Source organism: Bos indicus x Bos taurus, chromosome 13, assembly GCF_003369695.1.
Source record: "Bos indicus x Bos taurus breed Angus x Brahman F1 hybrid chromosome 13, Bos_hybrid_MaternalHap_v2.0, whole genome shotgun sequence".
In the NCBI taxonomy this organism is placed as follows: domain Eukaryota; kingdom Metazoa; phylum Chordata; class Mammalia; order Artiodactyla; family Bovidae; genus Bos; species Bos indicus x Bos taurus.
Window position 1 is genome coordinate 58,623,214 of NC_040088.1, and position 21,906 is coordinate 58,645,119.

Below are 21,906 nucleotides of genomic sequence, written 5' to 3' on the forward strand. Positions count from 1 at the left end.
CAAACTCTATCTTTCTTCATGCAGATTTCATGCCTGTGTTATTAGATTAAGAGACATTTCACTGCCAATCTGTTGGGGCTGCTATAAACATAAATAATACAGACTGGGTGGATAAACAACAGATGTTTATGTCTCACATTCCCAGAGGCTGGACAATCCAAGATCAAGGTGCTGGCACACTTAGTGTCTAGTAAGAGGTCACGTCCTTGTTTATAGACAACTACCTGTTTGCTATGTCCTTACATGGCCAAAAGGTCAAAGGTGTCCCCTGGAACCTCTGTTATAAGGCAACTAATACCATTCATGAGGGCACCACGCTTGTCATATCACCTCCCAAAGGCCCCAGTTGCTAACACCATCACAGTGGGGATTAGGTTTCAACAGATGAATTTTAAGGGGACACAAACTTCCAGACTATAGGCCCTACCAAAATCCTTGAAGAGTCATATTCCTTGTATAAAACAGAATAATGAGTTTTTCTCCCCTCCAAAAAAAAAGATACAAAAGAACATTTTTTAAAATGTAATGTTTCTTGACTTCAATTATGCCCATAGCAAGTTGAAAGCAAGCCCTGAAGATAGTTATGGTCTACATGGTTAGCATTATAAAAATTCCCGTATTGTTGCTATAGAAGTAGTATATTTAAATAGTTTTTTAAAACTGGATGCTTAAATTGCTTATAAATAAAGGAACAGAGGAAATACTTAGAATAATAATTCTTAACTCCAAAATTCTTTATTTACCCTATCTATTTTTAAACATGGTTGGTCCTGTATATAGATATTTCACTACCATGTGTAATATTAATATCCTTAAATGAACACTTTTTACAGGTGGCAAGGGAATCATGTCAGCTTTGATGGAGGTTATATACTGGAAATCACACTAAAAAGAATATGGAAAAGTGAAACGGAATAGTTTCCAAGTAGGCTGGAAGCAAAGAAGAATATTAAATTATCACCCAGGAAACCAGAGCTAGAAAATTTTTAAGATCTCACCATTAAGGTCATTTAGAGTTTAGTGTCAAGATAAAAAATACATATATATATATATATATATATACACATATATATGCGTATACCTAAGCTGTATGAAGGAGCAGAAAGTCAGAAAGAGCAGAGCAAGAGGCCAGAAAATCCCTGCCCTGGGCTGTGAGGTCAGGCTACAGCTGCTCTCCACACTGAAAAGGAAGCTTAGGAGGTCAGTGATGGGAGAGGCAGAGATTCTAACCCTCCCCCCTCTTAGACAAGTGACATTCAGCTGCGTGGTTGCAAATGCCATTAGGCAAATGAGCAAATGGCAGTGAGCGAATATGCCTTTGAAAGTCTACATGATATTCTAATTCAGAAGTGAAAGTCTTAGATGTCTGTGACCCTGAGTAATTGTTTTTGTACTAGCTGCCAAAAAAATCACAGTAAAGTCATTTTAGACACTTCAGTCTAAACACAGGGAAGCTTTTACGAGGCTAATAAACCCATCTCTACTACGCTGTAAATTCATATATTTCAAAATTCTTCTGAAAGTATATAACCTTTTTTGAAGTACACACTGTACATGTTTTTTGGAATGAAAGCATTGCAACATGCCATGGCCGGAAGGACTAAAGTTGAGATTTAAAAGTGAAATATTGAAAAACAGCTGCTTCTATGGAAGAACCCCACATGTCACTACAGCTACAGCCTGACTACTGCAGGCTGTGGTTATGCCTTGGGAACCAGAGAAAGAATGGCTCAAGGCATGTGGTTAGTGGAAGGTTGTGGCATTGTTCTTCCAAATATGACTCTAAGTATATTTGTATTTCACCTCAGGTTAGAAAACCAATCAATGAACCAACAATGACAATTCCATCCAAATTTACTTGTATTATGACACAGAGAGTTTAGTGCATATTGTTGGAAAGCTGTAGGGTGCAGCAGCTATCAGTCAAGGGCAATATACCAAAGGGCAGAAAGATCCAGAAAGCACTAAACAATAGAGCTGGAATGAATTTTAGAGATCCTCTAATCCAAAGGTTCTCAATTCATGGGCTTTGGGCTGCTATCATAACAAAGGAACAATAAGTTTATAGATGTCACAAGCCTCATTTATAGCACACACACATACACACAAACATACTCACACCCAGTTGCTACATTTTAAACAGTAATATATTTAAATCAGTTGTGTTCCCTTTTCCTTTCCAAGATAGCATGTTTTGTCCAACTCTTTGTGACCCTATGGACTGTAGCCTGCCAGGCTCCTCTGTCCATGGGATTCTCCGGGCAAGAATACTGGAGTGGGTTGCCCTCCTCCAGGGGATCTTCCTGACCCAGAGATTAAACCCACATGTCTTATCTTTCCTGGGCTTCCCTGATAGCTCAGTTGGTAAAGAATCTGCCTGCAATGTGGGAGACCCCAGTTCGATTCCTGGGTCAGGAGGATCCCCTGGAGAAGGGATAGGCTACCCACTCCAGTATTCATGGGCTTTCCTTGCAACTCAGTTGGTAAAGAATCTGCTGGCAATGCGGGAGACCTGGGTTCAGTCCCTGTGTTGGGAAGATCCCCTGGAGAAGGGAAAGGCAACCCACTCCAGTATTTTGGTCTGGAGAATTCCATGGACTGGATAGTCCATGGGGTCGCAAAGAGTCGGACATGACTGAGTGACTTTTTCACCTTTTTCTTATGTTTCCTGCATTGGCAGGCGGTTTATTTAACACTAGCGCCACCTGGGAAGCCCTTCCAAGATAGTAGTCAAGTTCTTTGTACAACACTGGCTCACAATAAATTTTAATTTCTCCTTGGGTTTTATTTTCTAAAGCCCTGAGTTCCTTGGAGGAATTAAGAGTGGAGAAGAGAGGTGCAAGTTTAAGTCAAAGGAAGGAAGGTTTTCCACCCTGTAAAAGATACGAAAATCTTCTGAGATTGTCCAGGAGACAGGAAGGAACAATAAAATCAGTGGGGTAGGGAATTGTCTAGTTTCCTAGGACATCTAGTACATCTGGGAAGATATACCATCCAACAACCAGAACTTTTAGACTCAGCAAAGATTATCACATGCAGAAAACAAACAAAAGGAGGCAACTGTAAAAGAAGCAAGTGGTTTCAGACAATGAGTATTTCAGGGCTAATCAGCGTGAGTTGAAGATTGGAGGGATTTTAGGGTGGAAGGGGGAGCCCCAGTAATGACTCTGTGTGTGTGTGTGCTCAGTCGTGTCTAAGTCTATGTGATCCCATGGACTGCCAGGGCTCCTCTGTCCATGGGATTTTTCAGGCAACAATACTGGGATGGGTTGCATTTCCTCCTCCAGGAGATTTTCCTGACCTAGGGATTGGACCTGCATTTCCTGTGTATCTTCTACATTGCAGGCAAAACCTTTCCCTGATGAGCCATGAATGAAATTAGTTAAATTACTAGACTGACAAAATCACCTTTGTGATATTCAAAGTCAGATTAAGTAGTGTTTTTAAAGTGACATTTTGTACATACCAGAACTTACTGTATAGTACCTCTGTGCTATAAACATATACACAAGACTACTCTGAAAATGTAGACAGATGTTTTGAGAAAGAAAACGAAGTTTGATTAAAATAAGTTCTAAGTGGGACTTCCTTGGTGGTCCCGTGGTTAAGACTCTGCACTGCCAGTGCAGGGGGCAAGGGTGTGATTCCTGGTTTGATCTCTGTGCAACGCTATGGACTATAGTCTCCCGGGCTCCTCTGTCCATGGGATTCTCCAGGCAAGAATACTGGGGTGGGCTACCATTTCCTCCTCCAGAGGATCTTCCCAACCCGGGGATCGAACCCATGTCTCTTATGTCGCCTGCATTGGCAGATGGGTTCTTTACCACTAGTGCCGCCTAGTCCTCTGACCAGGGATCAGACTCGTGCCCCTTGCAGTGGAAACGCAGAGTCCCAACCACTGGACTATCAGGGAAGTCCCAGGCCGTAGAACTACTGATTCCGTCACTTTTACCTGCACCCAGCACTCTCCAGGTGATTCTGATGCGTACAGAGACTCGGGGACCTCTATATCCTTCAAGACACAGGCATGAACAAATCTATAAAGTAATTTAATTACAGCTGAAGATCATTATTATCAATGACAGAGCTTTGCTTCTAGCAAATTCTTTCTTTAATGGAGCTTTGCTTCTAGCAAATTCTTTCTTTACTGGACCTTTGATTCTCGCTCCATTCTATCTCTGGCCGCCTATTCAGTCCTGTTCTTTTCACTCTAATAAATAACTGATCAACTCTACTGGACAACATATGCTCACTAGAGGTGTTAGGGGAAGCACACTGATTGAAACTGCCCAACATGGCCAAGCACCATAGTAACCATTTGCGTGAGCTGTTTTATGACAGCAGATCCTGATAAGGAATATGGAACTAATAACCCACCACCAACCGTAAGAGTTTGGGAAAGGTCTAAAGGAGACACCGTCTGTCCGTCCACTTCCCAGAATCCCTCTCTCTAGCATCCATCTTGGCTGAGCGATGCGTGCACCACCAGGAAAGACTCTGAATTAGAACGATTAGCCAAAGACCACCCGGAAACTAATCCCATCACCATAAAACCCGAGACTGCGAGCCACGTGGCAGAGCAGTTCTCCTGGGTTCCCTTACTCTATTGCTCTCCACGCGGGTGCCCTTTCCCAATAAAATCTCTTGCTTTGCCAGCACATGTGTCTCCTCGGACAATTCATTTCCGAGTGTTAGACAAGAGCCCAGTTTTGGGCCCTGGAGGGGGTCCTCCTACCTGCAACAGAGGCAACAGAGGAAACTCTTGTAGTCTGAGAAATGGAGTTTACTGACCCATGCAGTCCATCATAAGTTAACAAAGTGTGGGGACTTTCTCCTTCTGAGATCATAATTTATCAGTTGAAAGCACTGCAGAATCTTATGCGAATTTCTTTCAAAAACATTCACTGAAGGACTACTACATTAGATGTGCTCTGTCAGGAACAAGGCCTATGAAGGTATCTTATTCTATGTACCTTCCTCCCTTCGTGAAGATCACAGCTTAGTGGTGAAGAGGCAAATTATCCTACCCCTATTTACACTTCTGCATCTGGCTTTTCCCCTACTGTGATCCTGTCAGCTGGCATTCTTTGAAATTCATATTAAAATAGTGTTGGGAAGAAACGAGAGAATTGAGGACACCATTACTCTTTTCTTTGCTATTTGCAGAGACTTAAAGAAATAAAGTAAGGAGTTGGGAGCACTTCAGATGAAATTACCTTAGCCTCTAATGGGCAGCTTCGGTCTGTGCTAGGGTTAATTTTGTCTAGAGGACATTAACCATGGGGCAAACTCTTCTGTTTCTTGTAAAAGCTGCTGGATGATCCAGGAAGCTAGGACAATGAGGCACCTGTGGGTTGTTCTTTTTAATTAAAAACTCTTTAATGGGATGGACTTTCAGGCATTTACTTGTGGTAAATGCTAGAATTTGGTTTTGCATTTTGCAAAATTCAATTTGTAAATCGCGTTTAAAAATAGCCTCCTGGTTTGAGCACACAATAAAAAAATCCACAGCAGAACCTGAAGGATGGACTTACAGGCTATTCAGATTAGAAAGCAAGTAAGATTGCAAAGTGTCTGTTGTATGTATGGATGTTTGTAAGTGCCTGGAAACTGGCAGAGGACTCCTGAGAAAACAGAAAAGGTCAACCAAGAGACTGTCATATTGGGAGACCTTGGGCCATTACGCCTGAGAAAGGGTTTGAACAGAAAGTCTTCTGATCAATCTACAGAATAAGAGTTGAGTTAGCCAGACAGCTGGAAGATAAAAAAAATCCAGTGAGAGCAATTGTTAAGCAGTTAATGAAGTGTGAAGCTCTGCTGTATGGAAAATGCTATCCTGATATGAACTTTCAGAATGTTTCTTAGGAAGGATCAGTGGAGTAACAGTCTGTCATTTGGGAGCAACTGCCTCACTTCCCATTATTTTAACACAGATCTAGGATATTGGCCCTGCGGAGAAGGTGAGTAAAGAATGTTTCAGAGTAACTAACTTCTATTAAAGCTCCCTATATGGCAGAAAGTGAAGAAGAACTAAACAGCCTCTTGATGAAAGTGAAAGAGGAGAGTGAAAAAGTTGGCTTAAAGCTCAACATTCAGAAAACTAAGATTATGGCATCCGGTCCCATCACTTTATGGCAAATAGATGGGGTAACAATTAAAACAGTGAGAGACTTTACTTTGCAGGGGGGGGTGGGGGGGGCTCCAAAATCACTGCAGATGGTAACTGCAGTCATGAAATTAAAAGACATTTGCTCCTTGGAAGGAAAGTTATGACCAACCTAGCAAAAGTAAAGTAAAGTAAAGTCACTCAGTCATGTCCGATTCTTTGCGACCCCGTGGACTGTAGCCTACCAGGCTCCTCAATCCACAGAATTCTCCAGGCAAGAATACTGGAATGGGTTGCCATTTCCTTCTCCAGGGGATCTTCCCAACCCAGGGATTGAACCTGGGTCTCCCACATTACAGGCAGACGTTTCACTGTCTGAGCCACCAGAACCAACCTAGACGGCATATTAAAAAGCAGAGATATTACTTTGCCAACAAAGGTCCATCTAGTCAAGGCTATGGTTTTTCCAGTAGTCATGTATGGATATGAGAGTTGGACTATAAAGAAAACTGAGTGCCGAAGAATTGATGCTTTTAAACTGTGGTGTTGGAGAAGACTCTTGAGAGTCCCTTGGACTGCAAGGAGATCCAACCAGTCCATCCTAAAGGAGATCAGTCCTGAGTGTTCATTGGAAGGACTGATGTTGAAGCTGAAACTCCAATACTTTGGCCACCTGATGCGACTCATTTGAAAGACTGAAGGCAGGAGAAGGGGACAACAAAGGATGAGATGGTTGGATGGCATCACCAACTCAATGGACATGAGTTTGGATAAACTCTGGGAGTTGGTGATAGACAGGGAGGCCTGGTGTGCTGTGGTCCATGGGGTGCTGTGTGTTCGCAAAGAGGTGGACACAACTGAGTGACTGAACTGATACGTCAGAATTTGGATGGATGGTGATTGCATGTGTAAATGATATCTAGAAAAGACAACTCCATGCAAGTTTCCAGCTTAATTTCAATTAGCTGGAATTTCAAATTCCAGCTTAATTTCATGAGTCCCTATTTCTCAATTGAAGATTTGTATATTAATATTTCAAGCCGTCCCTGGGTAAAATGTCATAATTTATAGCCCAAAATCAACTCGTTTATTCATTTGTTCTAACAACACTCATGGCAAGATATTTGAGGAACTGTATCAATGCTAACATTGAGCTTTCTGTTGTCCTTTTGTTTAGGCATTTGTCCCGTACATTTTTTGGGGGGGGGGAGGGGCACACACCCAGTGGCATATGGAATCCTAGTTCCCTGACCAGGGATTGAACCTGGACCCGCCTGCAATGGAAGCCTGGAGTCTTAACCACTGGATCTCAAAGGAAGCTCCCATTTGTCCCATACATACTTTAAATACCTTCCACATGCTGGGACTGTACCAAGTTCTAGGGATAAAAATATAGACCCAATTTATCTACTCCCCAACCTAACCATTGAAAGGGTGACATTACATTAATAACTAAAAGGAATGTGTAATTATAAGCTGATATGCATTATATTAATCAGGATGAGCTAAATTACACAGTGGTCACAAATAACCTCAGCTTCTCAAAGCTTGCAACAAATACAAAGGTATATTTCTTATTCACAAAAACATCTACTCTATTACCATGCAATTCTATGGGGCAGATGAAACCTGTCCTCCAGGTGGGAATTCAATATACATATTGCATATCTTTGCATATCTTTCAAATTTCTCATCAGGGAAATTCAACAAAAATTTAGCAGCATTTGTGAAGCGTTCTTGTCTGGAGAATCCCAGAGACAGAGGAGCTTAGCAGGCCACAGTCCATAGGGTGGCAAAGAGTCAGACCAACTGAAGCGACTTAGCATGCACATACACGTGAAGGGTTCTTGTACAATTAACTTGAAGAAAGCACTGCCGTGCATTTTCCAACCATTAGCTACATTGCTATCCAGTGGGGCTTGATGAAACCTGTAGACACCATTTTGATCACAAGAACAGGTACTTTCCATTAGGGTAACTCACTGGCTACCTAAGGTTACAAGCTTGATGGTTCAGAATAATAAATCAGATTTAAAGGTTCAAAATTAATACATATGGGAGGTAAAAGCAAGAGAAAATGAAGATGAATTGTATATGTAGAGTGAGCAGCCCAGCCATACTGTATGCAAATAACCACCACACTCGGGATTAAAAAAGGATCTGCCTAAAATAATCCAGCCCCTTATTATGTGAGAGAGAAATTCTAACTGCACCTGAGCAAACAGTATGAGACTCCAAAGAGAATTCACTCACCCGCCCTGTATCTTTATAAAATCAGATCAAACAGTGACCTTCTCATTAAAGATAAGCAAACAAGAAAAAGACAAAACCAATGGAAAAAATTCTGCAACCAAAAAGAAGGGAAATGTCATAGTTAAGATGAGAGGAACGTCCTACTTAAGAAAAGGTCTACTACAAGAGTCACAAGACTGTCAGCAATGTAGCTTCATGCTTCCAAAATGTAAGAAGCCTGAGAAACAAGAAAAGAAAGTAGTAAGACAGCAGGAAATTAATAAGATTCTTTAGGCAGAGGAAGAGAAGAAAAGGGAACTAGTTAAAATAAGAAGTTATTACAAGAAAACTATAAATGTACTGGCAGATTTTAAAATCTGCCTGCAAAATTATTTTTCCAGTTAATTAAAAATACAAAAAAATCTAAGAAATTTGAGATTATTTTCCAGAAGACGGAGGAAGAGGATGGAAATAAACATAATGATAAACAGCGTGACAAATGTGAAACAGAAAAAAAAATCCCTTGTGTATGTATAATTGATAGTGCTAAGACACAATAAGAGCAAATAATAGATTACTGAGACAATACTCAAACTCAGAGTAGAACATTTTTATGAGTTTAAGACGGTCCTCAGTTAACAATATATCAAATAATTAATGAGAAAAAAAGATCCCTTACAAAATCAATGAAAAAAAAAACTCAAACACTGAAAAAAAAGAAACAAAATCAAGAAAACAAGTTGTCAATAAACATTTAAATCTATTCTCTTCCTAGCAATGAAAGAAAATAATATCTTAAAAGTCATTTTTCATTTGCTTAATTGATTTGAACATTCTGAACTCATTTGTCCCGACTCTAGGAAATTTGTAGCAAAAGATGTATTCCCATTTGAATGCAGAGTTTCAAAGAATAGCAAGGAGAGATAAGAAAGCCTTCCTCAGCCATCACTGCAAAGAAATAGAGGAAAACAACAGAATGGGAAAGACTAGAGGTCTCTTCAAGAAAATCAGAGATACCAAGGGAACATTTCATGCAAAGATGGGCTCGATAAAGGACAGAAATGGTATGGACCTAACAGAAGCAGAAGATATTAAGAAGAGATGGCAAGAATACACAGAAGAACTGTACAAAAAAGATCTTCACGACCCAGATAATCATGATGGTGTGATCACTCATACCTAGAGCCAGACATCCTGGAATGTGAAGTCAAGTGGGCCTTAGAAAGCATCACTACGAACAAAGCTAGTGGAGGTGATGGAATTCCAGTTGAGCTATTTCAAATCCTGAAAGACGATGCTGTGAAGGTGCTGCACTCACTATGCCAGCAAATTTGGAAAGCTCAGCAGTGGCCACAGGACTGGAAAAGATCAGTTTTCATTCCAATCCCAAAGAAAGGCAATGCCAAAGGATGCTCAAACTACCGCACAATTGCACTCATCTCACACGCTAGTAAAGTAATGCTCAAAATTCTCCAAGCCAGGCTTCAGCAATACGTGAACCGTGAACTTTCTGATGTTCAAGCTGGTTTTAGAAAAGGCAGAGGAACCAGAGATCAAATTGCCAACATCTGTTGGATCATCGAAAAAGCAAGAAGAGCTCCAGAAAAACATCTATTTCTGCTTTATTGACTATGCCAAAGCCTTTGACTGTGTAGATCACAATAAACTGTGGAAAATTCTGAAAGAGATGGGAATACCAGACCACCTGACCTGCCTCTTGAGAAACCTATATGCAGGTCAGGAAGCAACAGTTAGAACTGGACATGGAACAACAGACTGGTTCCAAATAGGAAAAGGAGTTCGTCAAGGCTGTATGTTGTCACGCTGCTTATTTAACTTACATGCGGAGTACATCATGAGAAACATGGGGCTCGAAGAAGCACAGGCTGGAATCAAGATTGCTGAGAGAAATATCAGTAACCTCAGATATGCAGATGACACCACCTTTATGGCAGAAAGTGAAGAGGAACTAAAAAGCCTCTTGATGAAAGTGAAAGTGGAGAGTGAAAAAGTTGGCTTAAAGCTCAACATTCAGAAAACGAAGATCCTGGCATCTGGTCCCATCGCTTCATGGGAAATAGATGGGGAAACAGTGGAAACAGTGTCAGACTTTATTTTGGGGGGCTCCAAAATCACTGCAGATGGTGACTGCAGCCATGAAATTAAAAGATGCTTACTCCTTGGAAGGAAAGTTATGACCAAGCTAGATAGCATATTCAAAAGCAGAGACATTACTTTGCCAACAAAGGTCCGTCTAGTCAAGGCTATGATTTTTCCGTGGTCATGTATGGATGTGAGAGTTGGACTGTGAAGAAAGCTGAGTGCCAAAGAATTGATGCTTTTGAACTGTGGTGTTGGAGAAGACTCTTGAGAGTCCTTTGGACAGCAAGGAGATCCAACCAGTCCATCTTAAAGGAGATCAGTCCTGGGTGTTCATTGGAAGGCCTGATGCTAAAGCTGAAACTCCAATACTTTGGCCACCTCATGCGAAAATTTGACTCATTGGAAAAGACCCTGATGCTGGGAGGGATTGGAGGTAGGAGGAGAAGGGGACGACAGAGGATGAGATGTCTGGATGGCATCACTGACTCGATGGACGTGAGTTTGAGTGAACTCCTGGAGTTGGTGATGGACAGGGAGGCCTGGCGTGCTGCGATTCATGGGGTCACAAAGGGTCGGAAACGACTGAGAGACTGAACTGAACTAAACTGATGTATTCTCATACATCAGTGATGAAAAATCATTCTGAGCTTATTGAAAGGTAACCTGATGTTGTATTTTAAAAGTCTTAAAGCTTTGGGTCCTATAACTACACTGCTAGGAATTTAGCTTAAGAAACACAGAGAAAAACACACGAAGATATATGTATAAGGAACAATATTCACCATAGTCATATTCAATAGTAAAAGAGGAAACAATGTCCTTATGTCCAACCGTTATTAAACAAATTACAGTGTGTCCTAGTTGCAGACATGGAGAAGACTGGCATTCAGGTCCATCCAAGTCTGGGTTTGCCAAGCATATGTAACAAGAAGACAATAGAACAAGATGGCTCAATCTGCTGGCAGCATTTGGTAGAATGAAGGGTTCATGAAGTCTAAGCTGGGGGAGGAGGAAGTCAGGAAGAGTTGCCTGATAATCACGGAGCAAATCTAGAAGATAACAGCCTATGAGACAAAGCAGCTAAAGAATCAGTGTACCGAAAATAATTGAGTGAGATTGCTGGAAAGGAAGATGTGTCATTTCAAAGGCAAAACTCTTCTGAGTGAAAACCAGAGATTGAATGGCCCTGGGAGTGCTTGGCTTGAGCAGTGAAAGATGATCTTGGAGGTCAAAGGACCATGTCTTTACTGACATTGAGCTTGGCCAGGAGGAAGGCAGGGCAGTGGGTGGAAAGAAGGTCTGTGAACCAAGCGCCAAAATCTTTTATGAGGGGGCCTATTAGTCTGCTAGGGCTGCCATAATGAAGTACCAAACACTGGGTGACTTAAAAAAGAAGATTTGTTTTCTCACAGTTCTGAAGCCTAGAAGTTCGAGATCAAGGTGTTGGCAGGGCAGGTGGCTGGTTACTCCCTGTGTCTTCACAAGATCTTCCTTCATATGTCTATGTCTCAATTTCCTTTTCTTATAGGGACAGCAATTATACTGGACTAAGGCCCATCTGAATGACCTCATTTGACCTTCAGTTCAGTTTAGTTCAGTCGCTCAGTCGTGTCCAACTCTTTGCAACCCCATGAATCGCAGCACGCCAGGCCTCCCTGTCCATCACCAACTCCAGGAGTTCACTCAGACTCACGTCCATAGAGTCAGTGATGCCATCCAGCCATCTCATCCTCTGTCATCCCCTTCTCCTCCTGCCCCCAATCCCTCCCAGCATCAGAGTCTTTTCCAATGAGTCAACTCTTCGCATGAGGTGGCCAAAGTACTGGAGTTTCAGCTTTAGCATTATTCCTTCCAAAGAAATCCCAGGGCCGATCTCCTTTAGAATGGACTGGTTGGATCTCCTTGCAGTCCAAGGGACTCTCAAGAGTCTTCTCCAACACCACAGTTCAAAAGCATCAATTCTTCGGTGCTCAGCCTTCTTCACAGTCCAACTCTCACATCCATACATGACCACTGGAAAAGCCATAGCCTTGACTAGACGGACCTTTGTTGGCAAAGTAATGTCTCTGCTTTTGAATATGCTATCTAGCTTGGTCATAACTTTCCTTCCAAGGAGAAAGCGTCTTTTAATTTCATGGCTGCAGTCACCATCTGCAGTGATTTTGGAGCCCCCCCCCCAAAAAAAAGTCTGACACTGTTTCCACTGTTTCCCCATCTATTTCCCATGAAGTGATGGGACCGGATGCCATGATCTTCGTTTTCTGAATGTTGAGCTTTAAGCCAACTTTTTCACCCTCCACTTTCACTTTCATCAAGAGGCTTTTTAGTTCCTCTTCACTTTCTGCCATAAAGGTGGTGTCATCTGCATATCTGAGGTTATTGATATTTCTCCCGGAAATCTTGGTTCCAGCTTGTGGTTCTTCCAGCCCCATGTTTCTCATGATGTACTCTGCATATAAGTTAAATAAGCAGGGTGACAATATACAGCCTTGACGAACTCCTTTTCCTATTTGGAACCAGTCTGTTGTTCCATGTCCAGTTCTAACTGTTGCTTCCTGACCTGCATATAGGTTTCTCAAGAGGCAGGTCAGGTGGTCTGGTATTCCCATCTCTTTCAGAATTTTCCACAGTTTATTGTGATCTACACAGTCAAAGGCTTTGGCATAGTCAATAAAGCAGAAATAGATGTTTTTCTGGAACTCTCTTGCTTTTTCCATGATCCAGCAGACATTGGCAATTTGATCTCTGGTTCCCCTTTAAAGACCTTATCTCCAAAGGGAGCTCTCTTACACTGTTGGTGGGAATGTGAATTGGTATAATCACTATGGAGAACTGTACGGAGGGTCCTTAAAATACCAAAGATAGAACTACCACACGGAGAAGGCAATGGCAACCCACTCCAGTACTCTTGCCTGGAAAATCCCATGGACAGAGAAGCCTGGTGGGCTGCAGTCCATGGGGTCGTGAAGAGTCGGGCACGACTGAGCATCCTCACTTTCACTTTTCACTTTTATGTATTGGAAAAGGAAATGGCAACCCACTCCAGTGTTCTTGCCTGGAGAATCCCAGGGACAGGGGAGCCTGGTGGGCTGCCGTCTATGGGGTCGTGCAGAGTCGGACACGACTGAAGCGACTTAGCAGCAGCAGCATAACTACCACATGATCCAGCAATCTCACTCCTGGGCATATATCCTGATAAAACTATAATCTAAAGGATATATGCACCCCAAATCATTGCAGCACAGTCTACAATAGCCAAGACATAGAAGCAACCTAAATAAATGTCCATCGACAAAGGAATGGATGCAGAAGATGCAGTACCGATATACAGTGGAATATTACTCAGCCATGGAAAAATGAAATAATGCCATTTGCAGCAATATGGATAAAACTAGAGAGTATCATACTAAGTGAAGTCAAGTCAGACAGAGAAAGATAAATATCACATGATACTGGTTATGTGAGGAATTTTAAAAAACAGTACAAATGAGCTTATCTACAAAACAGAAATAGAATCACAGATATAGAAAACAAACTTATGGTTACCAGGGAAGAGGGAGGGAAGCATAAGTTGGGAGATTGGGACTGACATATACACATTACTATATATAAAATAGGTAATTAATAAGGACCTACCACAGAACACAGGAAACTCTACTCAATACTCAGTAATGACCTATATGGGAAAAGAATCTAAAAAAGAATGGGTATATGTATATGTGGGGCTTCCCTGGTAGCTCAGCTGGTAAAGAATCCGCCTGCAATGCAGGAGACCCCAGTTTGATTCCTGGGTGGGGAAGATCCCCTGGAGAAGGGATAAGCTACCTGCTCCAGTATTCTTAGGCCTCCCTGATGGCTCAGACAGTAAAGAATCCTCCTGCAGTACGGGAGCCCTGGGTTTGATTGCTGGGTTTGGAAGATCCCCTGGGGAAAGGTATAGTAACCCACTCCAGTAGTCTTGTCTGGAGAATCCCCATGAACAGAGAAGCCTGGCAAGCTACAGTCCATGAGGTTGAAGAGTTAGACACAACTGAGTGACTAAGCACAGCACAGCACAGCACATATGTGTATGTAAAACCAATTCACTCTGTTATACAGCAGAAACTAACGCAACATTGTAAATCAAATATACTCCAATAGAATTTAGAAGACAAAGACTTTATTCCAAATAAAGTCACATTCTAAGGTCCTAGGGGGATAAGACTTCAACATATGAATGTGGATAGGGAGACACAATTCAGCCCATTACAGGGATTGCCCAGGACGTTGTTAAGTGACAAAAACTAGAAGGAACACAGGGGAATATATCAAATTAGATGAACATAATAAGGGAGAAATGACTTTTAGTGGCAGTGTGTTTTAATATGACACCAACTTCAGCAACCCAGCCATACATGGAGGAAGAAGAAAAAAAAAAACCTCTCCATTTGAGAAAGTGATCACAAATATCACATCCTTAACAGTGAGGCATGTAAGGCCAGAAAATAAAAGGAACATTTAGTAAAGAAGGTAAAGATTTAGCTGAAAAAACACTCAGTTAAAATTGTATAACAGATTCACACTTTATCACACTCCCCCATCTCTAAACACATGCGAATGTGACCAAATACAAAAAGAACAAACAAAAGCAACATAGCCAGGCTTTTAAAGAAGTAAGTATCACCCTAGACCAGGAACAGAGCAGAAACATCCATGGCTAAAGCACAGTCCTGCTGGGCGCTAATGCAGATGCCAGCAGGAGGTGGGTTGCTCATCATCTCTGGGAATAAAAACACCCCAAGGACTAGGGATGGTCCCTCCTTTCTCAGAGTAGCTAAAATAAAATCACTTTGCTTTTATGAAGTTTACCGGCGAGCTCCACTACACTAAATCCAGAAGTGAGCTCTCAACCCTCATATTCCTTTTTCCTGTTAACATCCATTTGTCTTACCACTCTCTTCTTTTCCCTTAATTCTCTTTGCAACTCTTTTAACTCTTTCCTCTTGAAATGCTTTGTTCACTTAGCTTCACAAACTCCATCCTTATTCTCATATTTCAATGGCCTTTTTCTCATCTTTTTTACTGGCTCCTCTTCACCTCTCCCCGCTCCAAACATGGGCATTATCAAGACCATGACCCTTGGCCCTATTAATTCTCTTCTCTGCTCACACTCCCTCCCTTCATGACTTCATTCATCTCATGGCCTATTGATCACATATACGACTCCCAGATTAGATGTCTGTCCCAAACCCCAAAGTATATTCCCAACTTCCCATTCACATCTCCACTTGGATATCTTATAGGCATTCTACTATTTCTAAAGATTTTTTTTTTTATGTGTACTATTTTTAAAGTCTTTATTGAATTTGTTACAACATTGCTTTACAAACACTGTTTTGAGTTTTTTGCTGTGAGGCATGTAGGATCCTGGCTCCCCAATCAGAAATCAAACTCTCACTCCTACACTGGAAGGTGAAATTTTAAAACCAGTGGGCCACCAGAGAAGCCCCTTTGGCAGGCATTCTAAATAAATGCTTCCAAAACTGGACTCTTGCTCTCTGTCCCTTTCTGCCACCCATCTCCCATCCCACATGGGTCAAATCTGTTCTTCCAAATTCTTTTTAAAAAATTTTTATTTGGCTGTGTTGGGTCTTAGCTGTGGCATGCAGCATCTTTCCACATAATGCACAGACTCTTCAGCTGCAGCCTGTGGGCTTAGTTGAGCCGCGCATGTGGGATCTTAGTCCCCCAGCCAGGGATGGAACCCGAGTCCCCCACATTGCAAGGCAGATTCCTAAGCACAGGATCATCAAGGAAGTCCCCTGCTCTTCCCACATTCTTCACCATTCTTCATTCATCTTACTGAACAGATGACTTCCAACTGACTACAATCCTTCCAACTGACTACAACACAAATATTGGAATGGTTCTTCATTGCTCTCTATCTTATTACACATCTAATCCATCTAGTGGAATCTTCAAAATACTTATAACCTCCCTCACTTTCGCCCAGATTGTTCATTCCACTCACTCCAGCCACACTGGCCCCATTCCTGTGCCCCAAGTAAGCACAGTAGGGTTCTTCTGCCTCAGGAACTTTGCACTTCTTTCCTCTGTTTAAACTTCTCCTCTCCTTAGTTCAGGTCTTTACTTGAATATCACTTTCCCAGCAGTCCTTCCCTGATCATTTTATATATGATAACCAGGATGATGACTATGCCACAGACCTAGAAAGTAATCGGTCTAAACTTGAAGAGAAAAGCAAAGGGCCCCTAGAGAATATCTTCAAATGTAACAAACTGGGCTGTTAAGGAGCTGATGACCCTATCAAGTGAAAGCAGGCAATTGTTTTTATGCCAATCTTTAAAGCTGCAGCTGAGAACGTAAAGCAACACTGATAATGTACAAGTCACACTCCAGCTAACTGAGGTGGATGTTTAGCGAGAGCAGTGAGCAGAGTTGAAGGTTGGGGATTCCCACATGGAATATTGGCCAAATATATTGAGAATTCACTAAGTACCAGGACCTTGTGTGTGCTTAGTAGCTCTCGCCGTGTCCAGTTCTTTGCAACCTCATGAACTGTAACCCATCAGGCTCCCATGTCCATGGGGATTCTCCAGGCAAGAATACAGGGGTGGGTTGCCATGCCCTTCTCCAGGGCATCTTCCCAACCCAGGGATTGAATCCACATCTCCTGCATCTCCTTTCCTGCATTGCAGGTGGATTCTTTACCCATTGAGCCACCTGGGAAGCCCTTCCTAAACAGTTTAAAAGGATTCTGTCATTTAATTCTTATAACAGCCTTATAAAGTAGGTATTATAGTTATCCCCATTTTATAGATGTACTGAGGAGTCTAGATACAGTGCCTAAGGTGATGTGTTAAGGAAAAGATTTACATTATTATTTAGAGTTACAAAAGCAATTAATAAATGGATCATTAATAATAAGAGTAAAGTCTTTAGAAATAGCACAAGCATGCTAAAGTCCTTATCTTTTGTGGCAGGGAATGAATATGTATTGCTCAAACAGTCTAGTATACAATGATAATTCAAGAGGGGGAAGCGTCAGCACATTGTCTAGGATGATTACAGAGGTAACCACAGGAAGAACTAAAAAAGAAAATTGGACACTGAGAATCTGGTTAGGGGAGGAGATATTTACTTTCTATATGATCATCTCCAATTCAAATTTTATTATCAATACACATATTGCATTTGTAATAAAAATTCAAGACTTCCCTGGTGGTCCGGCGGTTAAGAATCTGCTTTCCAATGCAGGGGACGCAGGCTTGATCCCTGGCTGGAGAACCAAGATCCCACATATAGGGCAATTCAGCCTGCACGCCACAGTGAAAACCCACATCAGCCAATAATAACAATAAATTATAATAAAAATCCCTTAAGAGCACAAGTGAGAATTTGGAAAAGCAGCTGTGCAGACAGCTGGGCAACAGTGGTGGCGTGCAGAAATCAAGAGCGTCCCCAGCTGTTTGGAGGGAAGCAGCCAGTTATCCAAGAATCAGCAGAGAAGACAAGTTCTGGAAGTAGGGAGCAACCGGCTCAGGGCTCTGCAGACTGGTGTCCCCTGCCCATCCCATCCCACTCCCCACTGAGACCCTGTGCCATACTCAGAGCCTCTGAGCACTTGAGGAGCTGTCCAGCCTTCACATGAAATCTGCAGGGGATTTTTTTCTGCACAAAGAGTTTTGTTTTTTGTTTGTTTGTTTTTTAAATGTGTAACACAGGTGTGATTTAAGTCAATACATTTTTAAGGGATTTCACATGATCTCATTCTTTCCGCTGCCAATCACCTCAGTTCCTACAAAGTCATAAAATTCAAGATACGTACGACAGCCCTTTCCAAAAGACATTTTGCACAACCCACAGCTGCGTGTCAGTCACTCAGTCCACATCTCTTTTAGATGGGCTTCTTTGCTCTCCAATGGAATACAGACACACTTTGACATTCCCCATCTGTAATCTTTGGGATTCAATTTCCTCAAGCAATTTACTTTAGGACCATGTTTAGGGTCTGCAGACAGAACTGCCTGGTTCTGAATCTGACACCCTCTAAAAATGTATTAAGTGTAAATCATATTCACCCCTAAGCTATCACATCCTAGAACAGTACAGATTGTTGGGGTATGTCAATATCTAAGATTAAAAAAAAAAAGTTTGTTAGGTTTTTCATAGTTTTCTTGGCAACTTTGTCTTGTAGTTCTTTCCCACAGATCGAACAAGCAGTTCTATGAGTAAAGGAAACCACATACTTACTCTATGAGGCATTTCCAATGATGTAGGTTTATTGGAAAAGCCCCATCAGGATAGACCTCAACTAGATCTGCAGTTTTCATGTCTGGTACTTCCTCTGTCATTAAGCATACATACATATATTTGTAACTACATACATGTACTTAGGGATATTACTCGTTCCTGTAGGGTAAATCTGCATGTCACTCCCATCAGAAGACTGGGGACTTTTGCTGAGTAGGTCAGGCAGAGCAACAGTTCTAGAAAGCAAAACCCTGGACCCTTTATTACAGTGACAGACAAGCACACAACTTCTGCAACTGAATTTTTCTTAGTCAGCTCTGGACAAGCCCATCTTCTGTCAAGATTGCATCATTTTGATTACACACAATTTTAAACTGCCATGTGATTCTCATATAGGACTATCATCTGAGACTTGATTGTCAACAATGTATTCATGTCCCAGAAAGGGCTTCACAGGTGGAACATTTTACCCCCAAACAAATCTGAGTGCAGAGAACTCTCCTTTTTAATGGAGCAAAGAGAAATAAATGCTTTTCTGTGAAGACTCATAAATTGATAATTTACCTTAAAACCGAAGAAGGAAGATCTTACAGAAGACAGCAACTACTGAATCATTCTGTTGTTAAATCAATTACTGCATCTGATTAGTTTTCCAGTAATCCTTGAAGTAGAGAAAATGTTGTTGGCAAAACAGTAAAAACCTGGCCGCTCAGAAATTTAAACATCAGCAGCCATTCAGAAACAACAGAGGCAACTTAGTACAATGCAGAAGAAGCCTTTGATCTAATTACTTCCGCTAGTAAAGCCTACAATTTTTCTTCCCACTGATTTATTTAGTTTCACAGCATGGGCTCAATTAATTTCTTCTTACTCAGAGGTCATGTAAATTCATGTCTTCACTATAAATATTTTGAAATGTCTAATAACTATGCTAAACTTGGTTAACTCTTTGGTACCTGAAGTTACCACATGTACAAAAAGATTACAAATACTTGGTACAGAGAAGGCACTCATTATTTAAATAGCACAATACAATTAAATCATATCAAATGACTATAAGGATTAGTCATAGCTTAGAAAGTGAGGCCATATTTAGACCACGCAATAAATAAACATAAAACCACTAGATTAAATGTCAAACTAAGCATAAAATTGTAAATGTGCCAATAATTAAAGTTTTGAATAAACAAGAGCAAATATTTAATAACTGAATATTACTGAAACTTCAGATCACTATGGAGAAATTTTGTTTCTGCAATTTTCCCCTTTTGTCTTAATATATTTCAGCTATATGTCCTCACCAAAGTGGCCTTTTTTTTCACCTGTAGAGATGATCCCTACAAACAGAACAGACAGAAATGACAATGTATTTTCCCCTTTAGGTGCTGCAAATAATCAGATGGCTATGTGTAAACCATGACTCAAGCCCCAGGTAATTATCTAGGTATGGGGGGTGGGGGGGGGAAGATGATCAAGGACTAAGCAGATCACAGTACTTGTTTTCATAATTCAATTGAATTCATCCTAATCTTCTAAATTCTGTTTTATAAAATGAGAACCATCTTAGAGCCACTATATCTGAAAACAGCCCTTGAAACAGAGGATCTGACATTCCATTTTATCTGCGATGCCTGCCAAATTGAGTGATGCTACATTTTCTAACCCCTTTATCAGGCATTCCTTAGCAAAAGTACTTGGGAGGAAAGATTTTGGTTTCACACTGTGAGAAATGTGTTAGGTTGGCCAAATAGTTCGTTCAGGTTTATCCGTAACACCTTAACGAACTTTGTGGCCAACGCAGTAGAAGGATCAAAGAAAGAAAGCAGTATTTTTCTTCCTGCTAATTCTGGGGCATTTTATTTCTTTTTAACCTGTTTTATGGTTAACTATTCATCAAGGTCTCAACAGACACTGTGGGATGTGTGTGTAAAATAAAAAGGTAAAGGAAACCACCAATTTATACAAAATCATATTCCAAAACTAGCCTGGCATGGTTGTTACACACTCAGTTTCTAATAGCTACACATATCTGGATTCAAATCCCAACTCTGTCACTCACAAGCTCCATGATCTGTATAGCAAATGGAATGATACCACATCTCTGAGAGGGCTAGGGAGAGACACAGACAAGTAGTAGTAAAAAGAAAGTGTAAAGCTCAGGGCATTGGAGGCCTGGTGCCTACTAAGTCATCAATAAATAGCTGGGAGTCCATGCTAAGTCGCTCCAGGTATGTCTGACTCTTTAGAATCCCATGGACTTAGCCTGCAAGGATCCTCTGTCCAAAGGATTCTCCAAGCAAGAATACTGGAGTTGGTTGCCATTTCCTTCTCCAGGGGATCTTCCCAACCCAGGGACCAAACATGTCTTTTTTGTCTCCTACATTGGCAGGCAGGTTCTTTACCACTAGCACCACCTGGGAAGCCCAATAAATAGCTCTTGTTACTCACAAATAATTTAGTTTTTGGTCCATGGTTTATTCTTTCTCTTAGATGAGAAGTTATAAACAGTGGTTAGAATTCCATGTTAGGCTTCCAAAGCCTATTTTACTCATAATGTTTATAGCCTGGCTTTCATAGTGTTATAAAACCAAACCACCAATTTCACCAAATCACCAGCCTTGACCTCATATTGTCAGCCAACTTCCCAGACCAGACTCTGCCTCTTTCAGACCCTCCAGAAGTTGGAGACGCATCAGGAAGTGGTGACCCTGGTGACACCAGCCGGAGCTCTGTGCCTTTCCTGCAGATACGCGGCCACCCCAGGTGTGGCTTTATAACCTCATAAATCTAGGTTCTTGGGAGAATTCCAGAGCTTGGCAGTGATCAGGCATCGCTCTGCCTAACCAAACAAGAGCTCAGAGCCAGACCCAGGGACACCGTGTTCCTTGAGCAGTTTTATCCTCCTTGCATGCACTGCTCAGAACATTGTAGGGATCGATAGAGGTTAATTAACTTAAAATTACAAATGGCTCCTCACAGTTGGCCTCCAATCTCTGCCATGTGCTGTGCTCATTCTCATCTTTGAGACATGATCAGGAGCTTTCCTTTTCCTGAAATGCTCTCCCTCCCCTTTCCTGTGAATAAGTCAATAATCATCCCTAAGACCCAGCTCAGAGGGCACCCTCTCCCAACACCCTTTCCGGGCTCCCCTGAATGTCAGTCTCTCCGTAGTGGGGCACCATAGCACACCTTGCCCAGACCTGTCCTGCATT

At 41.5% G+C, this 21,906-nt stretch overlaps 1 protein-coding gene and 1 non-coding gene across 2 annotated transcripts in view; both read right to left on the minus strand.

The window, feature by feature from the left end:
• The window catches only part of KIAA1217 (KIAA1217 ortholog), an 815,330-nt gene that overhangs the window by 659,201 nt on the left and 134,223 nt on the right, over positions 1 to 21,906 (minus strand). The window lies entirely within an intron of this gene.
• On the minus strand, positions 18,626 to 18,756 carry LOC113903738. Its single transcript, XR_003514280.1, has one exon. It is a non-coding gene; the product is annotated as a small nucleolar RNA SNORA18 (small nucleolar RNA).